Source organism: Maniola hyperantus, chromosome 27 (genome assembly GCF_902806685.2).
Source record: "Maniola hyperantus chromosome 27, iAphHyp1.2, whole genome shotgun sequence".
Taxonomy (NCBI): Eukaryota; Metazoa; Arthropoda; class Insecta; order Lepidoptera; family Nymphalidae; genus Maniola; species Maniola hyperantus.
The window spans coordinates 1-13,080 of record NC_048562.1 but is presented as its reverse complement, the minus strand read 5'-3'; the positions used below and the strand labels follow the sequence as shown (position 1 = coordinate 13,080).

The 13,080-nt window shown below is 38.9% G+C and overlaps 1 long non-coding RNA gene across 1 annotated transcript; it reads left to right on the top strand.

Moving 5' to 3' along the window:
* Positions 1–6,139: 6,139 nt before the first annotated feature.
* Positions 6,140–6,798, top strand: LOC138404322 (uncharacterized). The gene is made up of 2 exons (XR_011238322.1): positions 6,140–6,437; positions 6,519–6,798. It is a non-coding gene; the product is annotated as an uncharacterized lncRNA (long non-coding RNA).
* Positions 6,799–13,080: the final 6,282 nt, after the last annotated feature.

Below are 13,080 nucleotides of genomic sequence, written 5' to 3'. Positions count from 1 at the left end.
TTTCTGCCGCGTACTCAGTGATGTGGTTACCTAGTATAATAAATTTATGCGTTCTATAGAGTCAGAGAAGAGTCAGCAGTGAACTAGAGAACTCTCGGTCTGATTCTGAATCGACGATATGTCAAATATTATGCTATGGTGAAATCATAGAAACATGGGCTACCTGCGTCAAATGTACTGACATGTGACGCCTGCAAGCGACGTCGCAGCCTCGACGTTTCGTTGGAAGTTCCCTCGAATCGCGAAGGCAGCCTCTACGCCGTAGAGAGTCTACGGGCTACGCGCCGGTGCGACGACGGGCGGCCGCGGCGCGCGTCTCGGGTCGCAGTGTGCTTAGTGTGAGCTTATCTCACCAACATCTGTGAGTGTGAACTATAGAACAAGTAGTAGGAGTTAATTCCGCACCGGACGTACAGATTCGCACCGCAACTCGCCGCAGCGCGGTGCGCGCGCTCCCTGATAGCAATCGAGCGCCAAAGGAAAATGAAACTAAGGTCGATTGATTTAAATTAAAAAATTAAATATTACCGATATTAATTAAGTAACTTTTCCGCTTTAAAATAAAACAGCAAAAGCCCATTTTAACCGACTTCAAAAAAAGGAGGATGTTTTCAATTCGTAAGAATCTTTGTTTATTTAAAATATTTGAACATGTTTCGGCAACGAGTTCCATCAGCGTCGGTGAAATGTAAAATCTTTATACTTACTTCTTTATTTATCATTTGCATTCATGTCTTACATAAATTAAATTATAAAAGGTCTGTAATGACCTTTGGCTATTATATTATTCTGTGCCTTTGGCCTCTTCCCCCGCACCCCGCACCGCACACCCCGCACCCCGCACCCCCCACCCCGCACCTTCGACTCGTCTCACCCAACGTTGACACAATTCGAGATCGAAACAAAATGGACTTAAAACTCCTGAATTTAAAGTCAAAAATTCAGCACCATTGAATTTTACTTTGCAACTAGCGTGGACTATACCAATTCCAAACTCCTATTTTCAGATCAGTCAGTCAGTTTTTCCTTTTATTTCCTTTCATATAGATAGATGTTTCCACATTTCGCTGGCTGTATTGACGAACTTGAGCTTTACAACAAGACCGTTAAGGTCCATTCTACTTTAACGCAGTAGTATTTCGACGCTCGAATGCTATCAAAGTTGGTGAGATGTATAATCTCATACTAAGTGTACAGGTAGCTAGAAATATTGTGAGGTAGCTAGAGGTATTGTGAGGTAGCTAGAGGTATTGTGAGGTAGCTAGAAGTATAGTCAGGTATTGTCAAACAACGGCGAGTCAACAGCGGCCTCTTCACCCTCTGCCAATATTTGACTCGCGATAAATAATGTTATTTATAGGATTAACTCTTCATTTACGTCATTTACAAGATGCTCACGGCGCAATCAAAAATATATTTACATAAGTAGATAAGTTGGTACTTTATTTTTGACTTTTCTATTTTAACAAAATGAACTCGATACAGCAACTTATGAATAAAATATATACAAAAACTAGCTTATGCTCGCGACTTCGTCCGCGTGGACTACAAAATTTCAAACCCCTATTTCACCCCCTTAGGAGTAGAATTATCAAAAATCCTTTCTTAGCGGATGCCTACGTCATAATAGCTATCTGCATGCCAAATTTCAGCCCGATCCGTCCAGTAGTTTGAGCTGTGCGTTGATAGATCAGTCAGTCATTCAGTCAGTCAGTCAGTCAGTCAGTCAGTCAGTCAGTCACCTTTTCATTTTATATATTTAAGATATATTAAGAAATAAGAAGGTTGATAAGTAGGTACTCGTAGGTAAGTTTTATTTTTAGTAAAACCGTACAACCTATAATACAGATGATGGAAGATGGAGTTGAAACAAGACAGATTTGTTGCACGCTAGCTGATGCCCGTGACTTTGTCCGCGTGGATTTACGTTTTTAAAAATCTCACGGGAACTCTTTGATTTTTCGGGATAAAAAGTATGTCCTTCCCCAGGATGCAAGCTGTACCAAATTTAGCCAAAATCAGTTGAACGGTTGGGGCTAGCAGACAGACAGACAGACACACTTTCGCATTTATAATCCATACTAATATTATAAATGCGAAAGTGTGTCTGTCTGTCTGTCTGCTAGCTTTTCACGGCCCATCCGTTCTACCGATTTTGATGAACTTTGGTACAGAGATAGCTTGCATCCCGGGAAAGGACATATAGGCTACTCTTTATCCCGGAAAATCAAAGAGTTCCCACGGGATTTTCAAAAACCGAAATCCATGCGTACGAAGTCGCGGGCATCATCTAGTATTACATAGTATAGATAATACACTAGCTTATTCCCGCGACTTCGTCCGCGTGGACTACACAAATTTCAAACCCCTGTTTTAGCAATTTAGGAATTGAATTTTCAAAAATCCTTTCTTATCGGATGTGACCCGACACGGACCTCTTGTATCAAGATTGACACAGACTATGTATATTCATAACACTACGTTACGTAATAATAGCTATCTCAGCTATCTGCATTCTGCATGCCTTTCAGTCGGATCCGTCCAGTAATTTGACGTGTCAGTCAGTGAGTCAGTCAGATTTTCCTTTTATATATTTAGAATAATTTAGATTAGCATACCTATCGCCGCACACCGCCGCGCGCCGCCCCGCGTCGCCCTGCACGAGGCTCGTGCCGGTGGGCGGGCGGCGGCGGCGGGCGGCGGCGGCGGGCGGGCGGCGGCGGCGGGCGGGCGGCGCTCAAAAGGGCTCGCGTCGCGCGCCGCGCGGCATTACCCGCACACCTGTCGACTGACTGACTGACTGCACGGACACTGCACACTCGCCGTCAGCTCAACAACTTCTGTACGAGGCTCGCCATCGCCCACAAGAGGTAGGAGTATCTAACTGATTATGTTTAACTGACTTCAACAAAGGAGTAGTGGTGTAGGTAGAGAGGTACCTGACATCGACACGGCCAGTTGCGAGTCAGACTCGCGCACCGAGGGTTCCGTACTTGGGTATTTTTTTCGACATTTTGCACGATAATTAAAAACTATTGTCCATGAAAATAAATAAAAATCTGTTTTAGAATTTAGACGTAAAACTCTTTTATATGGATACCCCACTTGATAAAGTTATCTTATTTTGAAAGTTGAAAATATTAATTACTAGCTTATGCTCGCGACTGATAGACAAATAGACAGACAGACAACGAAGTGATCCTATAAGTATAAGGGTTTCTTTTTCCTTTTGAGGTAAGCACGGAATCCTAAAAATTATCAATACTTAGTATCAAAATGTTTGGTTTTTTGTTGATCGGTATTCGGCAGAATACGTCTTAGCCACCGAGTAGTCTGCGTGGTCTTAGCCAATCAAACTACCTTTATAATGTATTAGTGAAGTCTACCGCACTCAGCCAGCGTGGTGGGCCATTCCCTTCTCACTCGGAGACTCTTGCTCAATAGTGCGACGGCGATCGACAGATTAACACTTGAAACAGTAGAGTTGTTTGGAGATAGAGAATGTAAACGTTAGTCGACGTACACTCATGCACTCCATCAGATAATTGTAGTTCGTTGTTTACAAAGCTGTACTGTCAGTGGTCTCCCACAACAGACACGATCTGATCAACGGTCGTAGAGGACGCGTAAGTTTTTGTTTTTCATGGATGCGAAGCTCGTTGATGTCTTTTGATTGTAGAATTGAATGTAAGTACTTAATAATAAAATATAGATATCTAAGTTATTTTCAAGTAAATGATAAGCAAAAACTTTGTATCATCGATAATGAAATTGACTAATTTTTTATACCTACTTTATGCGAGTCAGACTCGCGCACCGACGGTTCCGTACTACAGTGGTATTTTTTCGACATTTTGCACGATAAAATAAAAATCTGTTTTAGAATTTACAGGTAAAGCCCTTTCATATTATGATAATTATACCTCACATGGTAAGTATAGTAATTTTACTTTAAAAGTAGAAATATTAATGAATTGTTTATGAACATATTTTTTTTTGTGTGATGTAACCACAACGTCATGGTTTTCGGATTTTTGCTTAATGTGTGCTATAAAACCTACCCACCATGATTCTAGGTCAACGGGAAGTACCCTATAGGTTTCTTGACAGACAGATAGACAAACAGACAGACAGACAGACAGCGAAGTGATCCTATAAGAGTTTCTTTTAATTTCCCTTAAATTGACATTCGGTATCGGGTAAATACAAGGACGACTTTACTTAGCCCATGGTTACGGGTAGTCGGGTTCAGTTCGACGCTAAGTCAACAACTGAAACTTGTGTGTCAGTTCAGTTCTATCCTGTACTACTACTAGCTGATGCCCGCGACTTCGTCCGCGTGGATTTAGGTTTTTCAAAAATCCCGTGGGAACTCTTTGATTTCCCAGGATAAAAAGTCTATGTCCTCTCTCTCCAGGTCATTATCTATACACAGCAAAAAATCACGTCAATCCGTTGCACCGTTGCGACGTGATTGAAGGACAAATCAACAAACCAATAAACCAACAAACAAAATAATAAGGGTACTGATTTAGCGTTTAATCAACCGTGAGTGATTTCCATTCTAAATAATATCTGTCCCGGCTTTACTCACGTGTGTAGTCGACGTCACGACGTCACGACGTCACGACGTCACGACTCACGACGTCACGACGTCACGACTCACGACGCACTACATACGATTCCACAAGGTTTCCGTATTGTCCCGGGAAAAGTTTCTAGTACCGCGGAAGATACGGGAAGCGATCGAAATTAGTCGCCACCCGAATTTCAATCGTGACAATGGATGGATGCTACCCTCAGCGTGGAAACCGCTTGTTGACGCTAAGACAAGGGCATCAGTCGTGGGACGGGACACCATTAGCTCCGCGTGCCTGATGAAGAACAGCAGCAACTGTCGGGAGACGATCGGCAGCTGTCTCCCCCCCACCCCCACCCCAGCCACCCTCACAACGGGCTCTACGGGCAGCGGCTCGTGCGTCCCGCAGTCAAAACCGCGGCGCGTGCGCGGACGGACTCCCTTGAAAAAGGACCCCGTATGGGTTCGAAACTAGTCGGGCTAACGTCGACTACACACGTGAATAAAGCCGGGACAGATATTATTTAGAAGGGTACTGATTCTGATTCGAACAACAAATACTAAAATTAGATTAGTACCCTTATTATAAATGCGAAAGAGTGTTTGTTTTTTGATTTATTGGTTGATTGGTTTGTCCTTCAATCACGTACAACTACTTATCGGGAAGTGTGGGATACCGCGAGGAGCTAGTACCTAGGGGGCAAATCACTACTTACGAGTAATGCTTACCTAAGTCAATCTTGTAACATTTATACAAACTTACTTCACAATAATTTATTAAAACGTTAACTAGAAGTAATTAACACGCGCACACACATATATACACAAACACACACACACACACACACACACACACACACACACACACACACATACATACACAATATAATTATTTAGTCACAAAATTAAGAATGCAATATTTTTAAACTTTAAATTCTAATCCTATGTTCTTTTCTTTTTGTATAATCGTAAAACATAATTAGCATAAAATTGTAAAGAGTGAAACAAAAGTCAAGAAAAGTGGAAACCAGGCAATAAAAACAAATGTAAGCCCCGTCCGTCCGTTCGTCCGTCCGTCTGCCGCAAAGAGTATATAATCACTACGTTTTAGTCTGCCGACTGTCGGCTGGCGGAAGGAAGCCTCGGAGCGACTTCCTTGAATGATTGTTGAATGTTCAAGTACACTCTATAGTCTATACTGTTCGTTGTACTGACACAAACCCCCACGCTAATGTATTCCCATATTGTGGGGCCCACCGCCCACGCCGCGTCGTCGGCTGATTATGTTAAAAGTTCGCTAATTAGTTTTGCAAATGAACGGTCAGTGATTTGACCGCACTCGCACTGAGGATGTGACGTTGTAAATTTTGAACTACTAATTAGCGTTTCGCTTTTAATTAAAATCTATTTTGTTCAAAGTATGTTGGTGCCACCTAGCATCAAGGTGCAGAACTACGCGTGGGTCGATGTTCAGAGTTCATTCGAGCCACAATAGATGGCGTTTGCTTCGTTGTCAATTGTCGTAAAAATAAAACAAAATAATTAAATAAAACCATAATATCATTTGTTTATTGTTAAGTCATTAACAAAACGGTTCTTATAATATATCCTTAGGTTCCGCAAATATTCAAAAATGAATTGGCTTCATGATCAAACTAACTGAGAGCGGCCACACTCGGGTTGCGTCTGGCAACACCGATTGGTGAGATTTAGAATTTTCCTGGAGTCAACATGTGAAGACGAATTTTTTTCGTTCCAGGAAAATCTCACTTCTTTTCGCCCATGGCTTCGCCTGGAAAAATACAATAGTCATAAATTTTAGTCATCCTAACGTATTTTCAATGTTTCATCAGTTATGGTGAGTGAAAAATCAAGTAATGTGGATTCGACAAAATGGCGGTTTGGTTAGAGAAAATCCTAATCTCATGATTTCTTTCAGTTCCAGTTATTTTAACTTCCCAAATAAATGAGGATAATGGGTTGTGGGTGGACTTCTGAAAACCATTGGTGGCCAGGAGTTCAATAGGTGAGTTGTGTTTGATCGGGAAAATTCCACGTGTCGAAATTTTCACACAGCACAAATTATAATCTTGTTTTTCTTTGTTACAGGGTTTACGTTTACGTTTTACGTTTAGCTTCAGTTTTCCGTTTTAGTTTTCCGTTTGCGTTTTCGGTTTTCGTATTTATTTCTTTTGCACATTCACGTTGACAACTTAATTGCTATGGATAAGACTTGGTGAAAATCTTTGTAATGAAACATTTCGGTTGTGAAGAATCAAATAAATTGAGTTTTGGATCTTGGCCGATGCCGTCCAGCTACCTTGCAGTCTTCGCACCTACAAGTAAGCAAATGTTTGTATCCTGCAACAGTTTAGTGAACCTTCTTAGTGTATGTGTACAGTAAGAACCCTGTCTTTACTACTGAGCTTTTATTTTGAAACAATTTTATGAATTTTACTGTGTCATTGTCTATTCCATGCCAATGGCATCTTAAATTTAAAACATAGATTTTATGTACTATCTACCTAAGGCATTCTAATGTATCTAAATTAAGTCTTGGCATTAAGCTAGAATAACTAAGCATTATTAGCCATCATTCTGTATTAAGCGACCCCGGTAAAAGTTACATTAAAAACAATTTTGCCTAACATCTAGCAAATTTCATTTATAACACCTCATATACATTACAAGGGAGTCGACGGCTAGCTTCTATTCTTACTAGGTAGATAGATCAAGTAAAGTAAGTTATTATTTTCCTCTAATCTTTGTAAGGTGGTAGATTATTCCGTATCCGGGTATATTTCTATTCCGCCCAATTTATCACCCTTACAAATGGCGCCCGAACGTTTTTTTATATAGTTATTTCAGTATATTTTGAGAAATTTTGTGAATTTTATGAAATGTACTCCGCTGATTGTACAATTTTCTAAGTAGTGACACATTGCAAAGAGCACTAAGCTGTTTTTTATGGTTAACTAACTAAATAATAACTAATAGTTAGAAATTTTGTTTGATAGTTTAAGTAATTTTCTGAGTATAGTCCAACAGTGGTTTTTTCTTATTTAATTAACACATTATAAATGGTGCTTATGCCGTTCAATTATGTTATTTGACTTACCTTGGAGGTGTATAAGTGAATGTTTGCCTTCAGTTTAGTAATAAACATTGCTTAACTGAGTTGTTGTTGGGTATTGCTTTCAATAGTAAGTACATCTTATGTTTGAAAATTCCGGTAACTTAGTATAATTAAAGTTTTAAAACGCTATGTGCTGTTAACTAGTTACACACATACATTTATAAATACTAAGAGTTACAACTTGTGAAACTAAATATATAAACTATATTCAGAGATTACATTAAGTTCAAGTATGAAGTTATGAACAATTTTTTTTTCAGTGACTTGATACTTCATTATTTTGTTGAAATTTTGTTTAGAGCTGTGTCAAGGTTATGATAAAAGCTACTTCACACACAAAACATGTTAAGTTTAATTGAATGCTGGTAGTTTAAAGTGACATTTAGAAACAGATTTTGTTGTATTTTAGGTTATGTGTTAAAAGTGTAAAGTAACAGCCATCAAACCATTGCACAATCTCTTTGTTTTTTTTGAAAGATAATATGCTAGTCAGAGTTCATTGCAACTTTGTTGCCTGTTTACTTTTGTAATTGTAAAGGTTGTAACACACTGTGTACTCATAAAGGTGATACTGCACCTTACAATCATTTATTCAATTTTGGGAAGTTTTATTTTGTTATATTTTGTTTACTATAGTAATAATATGTGCTTGTATTATTAACAATATTTTGGAATAGGAACATAATTGATAAAATAGGTTAGGATAGACTTAAGAATATTGTTTTTGTTGTGTATTTTGCTTGTGTATATTTAATAGTTTAAATAACTTCTTTTGTGTTTGTGTTTAACCAATTTGTATAAGGCTAAACATAGACAGTTACACAAGCTCGATATTTTGTTAAATGTGTTTTGACTCAACACAATGGAACAGACTTTTGCCCAGTTTCATTCACTTTTGAAGGACGAATTGTGTTATGAGGTATCCATTCGTTCCGAAACTCCAGCACCTACAGTGCTAGGTTTAAAGAAACAGTTAAAACAATTAATTCAGGAAATTCCTTCTGAATCAATTTTAGAGACGGATTTCACTTCTGAAAGTGAGTTAGGGGTTATTACTAAAAAACTTCAAGACTTAGAAGATTTATTAAAAAAGTGTTCTGACACTAAAGATAGACATGCCCTCTGTAGGTCTAAAGCTTTAGCTTCACATTTGTACTTTAGAATTCTGAGAATACAGTGTTCCGAACTCAGCTTAATAAGTAGGAAGAGTGAATTACATACAAAGTTGCAGAGTTTGATTTCCAGATTAGATGCTGACAATGAGTCGTCTCACGACGAATCACTGGATTCCGAGAGTACCGCCGTTGACTGCACTGGTGATAAAAATGTTGCCAAGTGGAAGTTACATTTCAACGGACAGGGTGATCCGCGCAGTTTCATCGAACGCGTTGAGGAATATAAAAGATCTTATGGCGTTTCAGATGGAAAATTATTTGTTTCTGCATTTCATCTTTTTACAGGCCGAGCATTGTTATGGTACAGAGGCAACAAATGTCAAGTTTCGTCTTGGTCAGAATTGAAAACTTTATTTTTAGAGGAATTTGATGCAGTAGATTATGACTACAGGTTGCTAGGTGAAATTCGAGCAAGAACACAAGGCTCTGAAGAACCTGTGTCTATCTATTTCGCTATAATGTTTTGCATGTTTTCAAGGTTGTCAACACCACTTTCCGAAGAACAAAAGTTACAAATTTTATTACATAATATTCGCCCTTTTTACTCAGAACAATTAGCTCTTGTTGACATTAAGTCTGTCGCAATGTTGAAGGAAAAGTGTCGCAAACTAGAGGCTGCGAGGCAGCGTTCCGCCTTATTTTCTGAGCCTACTAACAGTAAGGCAACTTTAAGTTCAGAGTTTGCTTACAAACAAGTGACAAAACAGATAAACACACTTTCAGTCACACCTGCACCTAAGGTTGATACAAGTAAAGGCACTGATTTTACGAAAACAAATAAACAACTATGTTACAAGTGCGGCAAGGGTAACCATTCCTTTAAATTTTGCAGGACAGTTCCGAAATTTATTAGATGTTTTTCGTGTGGACGTCAGAACTTTACAGTAAAGACATGTCCAAGTTGTAGTAAAAAGGTGATTAGTAAACCCGCTCCGGACAAAAATTCAAAAAACTAATTAGTAAGAACTGTGCAGAGACACAAGTAAAGAACTTGGTCATTAACAACAAAACATCCCTTTACCTGACACAGTTCGTATTCAGTGGATAAACGAGACTTTAGGCCATATTTAAAGGTTTTTGTTGACGATTTTGAGATTACAGGTTTACTAGATTCCGGTGCTTGCGCGTCAATTTTGGGTAACCAGGCGCACAAGGTTTTTTTTGAGATTCGGTTATAAACTGCATAGCAGTATTGATACCACATTTTCAGTGGCAAATGGAGACAAACTTGATTGCATGGGTTATATGTTTATTCCGATTACTTATAATTCCGTAACTCACATAATAAAATTTTTTGTAGTACCCTCTATAATAGCGGATGTTATTTTTGGCTGTGACTTTTGGAAAACATTTCAGTTAGCCCCTGGCATTTTTGATAATTTAGAATTAATTAAGGCACCTTCTCAATTTTACAATATTTGTGCGATTGATAATAAACAAATTCATACCATCACTTCTTTTGAAAACTTATCATCTCAACAGAAAGAATTAGCCCAATCTGTAGTAAATAAATTTTTAGATATTTCTTCAGAGAAAATTGGATTGGGTAGAACAAAATTAATTGAACATGTTATTGACACCGGTGATGCCTTGCCAATAAAAATAAAACAATATCCACTTTCTCCCGAAAAGAAGGAAGCTTTAAGTAAAGAGTTAGATAGGATGCTGGAAATGGACCGTAGTTACTCCGAGTGAAAGCCCTTGGAATAACCCCAGCAATTTTAGTGAAAAAGGCAAATGGAGACTGGAGATTTTGCCTAGATTGCAGGAAATTAAATTCAGTGACAAAGGGGGATTCATACTCAATACCGTACATTCCACAAATTCTAGATAGCTTGAAAGAGGCAAGGTTTTTATCATCGATTGATTTAAGTTCAAGTTTCTGGCAAATTCCGTTAGCTAACGACTCTCAGGAAAAAACCAGTTTTACAGTTCCTGGTAGAGGGTTATTCAAATTTAAAGTCATGCCGTTTGGCCTATGCGGTGCACCAGCACGACAGCAGAGGTTAATGGACCAGTTATTTAATCAAAATTTTTGTAGTGATATTGAAAATGGAATAGTATTTTGTTATATAGATGATATTGTTATTTGTTCTGCTGATTTCGAAACCCATTTAATTTTATTAAACAGAGTTCTGGATAAACTAAAAATGGCTCAACTATCCATAAATTTTGATAAATGTAATTTTTTTCGAAACTCTTTGAAATATTTAGGGTATATAGTGGATGAATTTGGTTTACGCACAGATCCTGGAAAAGTTGCCGCAGTTTTGAACTTTCCGACCCCAAAAACTGCACAGGAGGTAAAGATTTTCCTAGGCACTTGTTCTTGGTACAGGCGCTTTATTAGGAATTTTTTCAACCATCGCTGCACCACTCAATAGACTAACGAGTAAAGGAAAGAACGCACCTAAATTTGAGTGGAGCGAACAGGCAGAGGTAGCATTTAATACATTGAAGAATGCGTTGGTAACCGCACCTGTTCTTGCGGTACCGAATTTTGAAAAACCATTCAAAATACATTGTGATGCTTCTGCATATGGTGTTGGCGGTATGCTAACGCAAGAAACCGATGGTTGCGATCATCCCATTGCGTATGTCAGTAGGAGCCTAAATAAAAACGAAAGGAATTACAGCGCGACGGAACGCGAGGCTCTAGCTGTGATTTTTGCAGTGGAGAAATTTCAGGCTTATTTTGGTTCCAAGCCAGTCACAATTATCACAGACCATGCATCCCTAAAGTGGTTCTTAAATTTAGAAAATCCCTCAGGACGACTCGCCAGATGGGGTTGTAGATTATCACAGTATAATTTTGTTATCGAACATAGGAAGGGTTGTGATAATGTAGTTCCGGATACCTTGTCGAGACTCATACACGTAGATGTAGTTGGTGATCGTAATGATAACTCTAGTCAACAAGTTTTGGTAGATGACTGGTATGACAAAACATTTAATGGCTGTAAAATCAATCCAGCAAATTTTCCGAATTTTAGTATTTTGAACGATAAACTATATCGTTACAGTAAATGTAAATACCAGCTTCTCAGTGAGTTCGACTGGAAAGAGGTAGTCCACAAGAACGACATCCTTAGAATTATGCAACAAAACCATGCAGATGCAACTGCAGGTCATTTTGGTGTGTTCAAAACTCATCGCAGATTATCCCTCAGATATTTTGGCGTGGTATGTATAAGGACGTGGTTGAGTACGTTAAGAATTGTGATACTTGCTCTGCGTATAAACACACGACATCAGCCACTCCAGGTCTGCTTGGGAAGCCTAAAGTCTGCGAGAGACCTTTTCAGGTCATTTCGGCTGATTTAGTCGGACCTTTGCCTAGGTCTAAATCAGGATTTACATTTCTTTTTGTGGTGACGTGTTGTTTTTCGAAGTATACAATGTTGTTTCCGTTACGGCGTGCCACAGGTGCCGCTGTTGTTAAAGCGCTAGAGAATTTTGTATTTTTGAACCATAGTGTTCCAGAGACTGTGATTGTGGACAATGGGTCCCAATTTACAGGATCTGAATTCCGTAATCTCATTAAGCGTTATAATATTCCGAAATTACACTACACACCACTGTACACTCCGCAAGTTAACCTTGTTGAGAGGTACAATAAGGTTGTTATGACTGCTGTAGCCGCTTTTGTGAAAGATAACCACAGGTCCTGGGACGAAAACCTGTACAAGGTCCAGTTCGCCATAAACAGTGCGGTTAATGAATCCACTGGATTCTCCCCGTTCTTCCTTGTCCACGCTAGAGAACCGGTTTTAAATGGTTCCTTCTATAAGGACACGGATAAGGAGTACGAGGCCGGAATTCCAAGGGAGGAATACGCAGGAAAGTTTGGAACTTTGGAGGACATATTTGGTCAGGTTAGGAGAAATTTGTTTCAGGCTCATGCAGAGTATGCAACGCATTACAACTTAAGGCGTAGGTCTGCAAGCTATTCTGTTGGGGATATAGTGTGGAAAAAGACCTATCCACAAAGCGACGCTACAAATTTTTTCGCAGCTAAGCTGGCACCTAAGTATGAAAAGTGCAGGGTTGTCAAGGTTTTGTCACCTTTGGTTTATGAACTAGTTAGAGTAGCTGACAACCACCCAATAGGCACTTGGCATATTAAGGATATTAAGAAGTAGATATTTGCCATTACTTAGTTTGGTCTAAACTGTTTGAATATTTAAGCT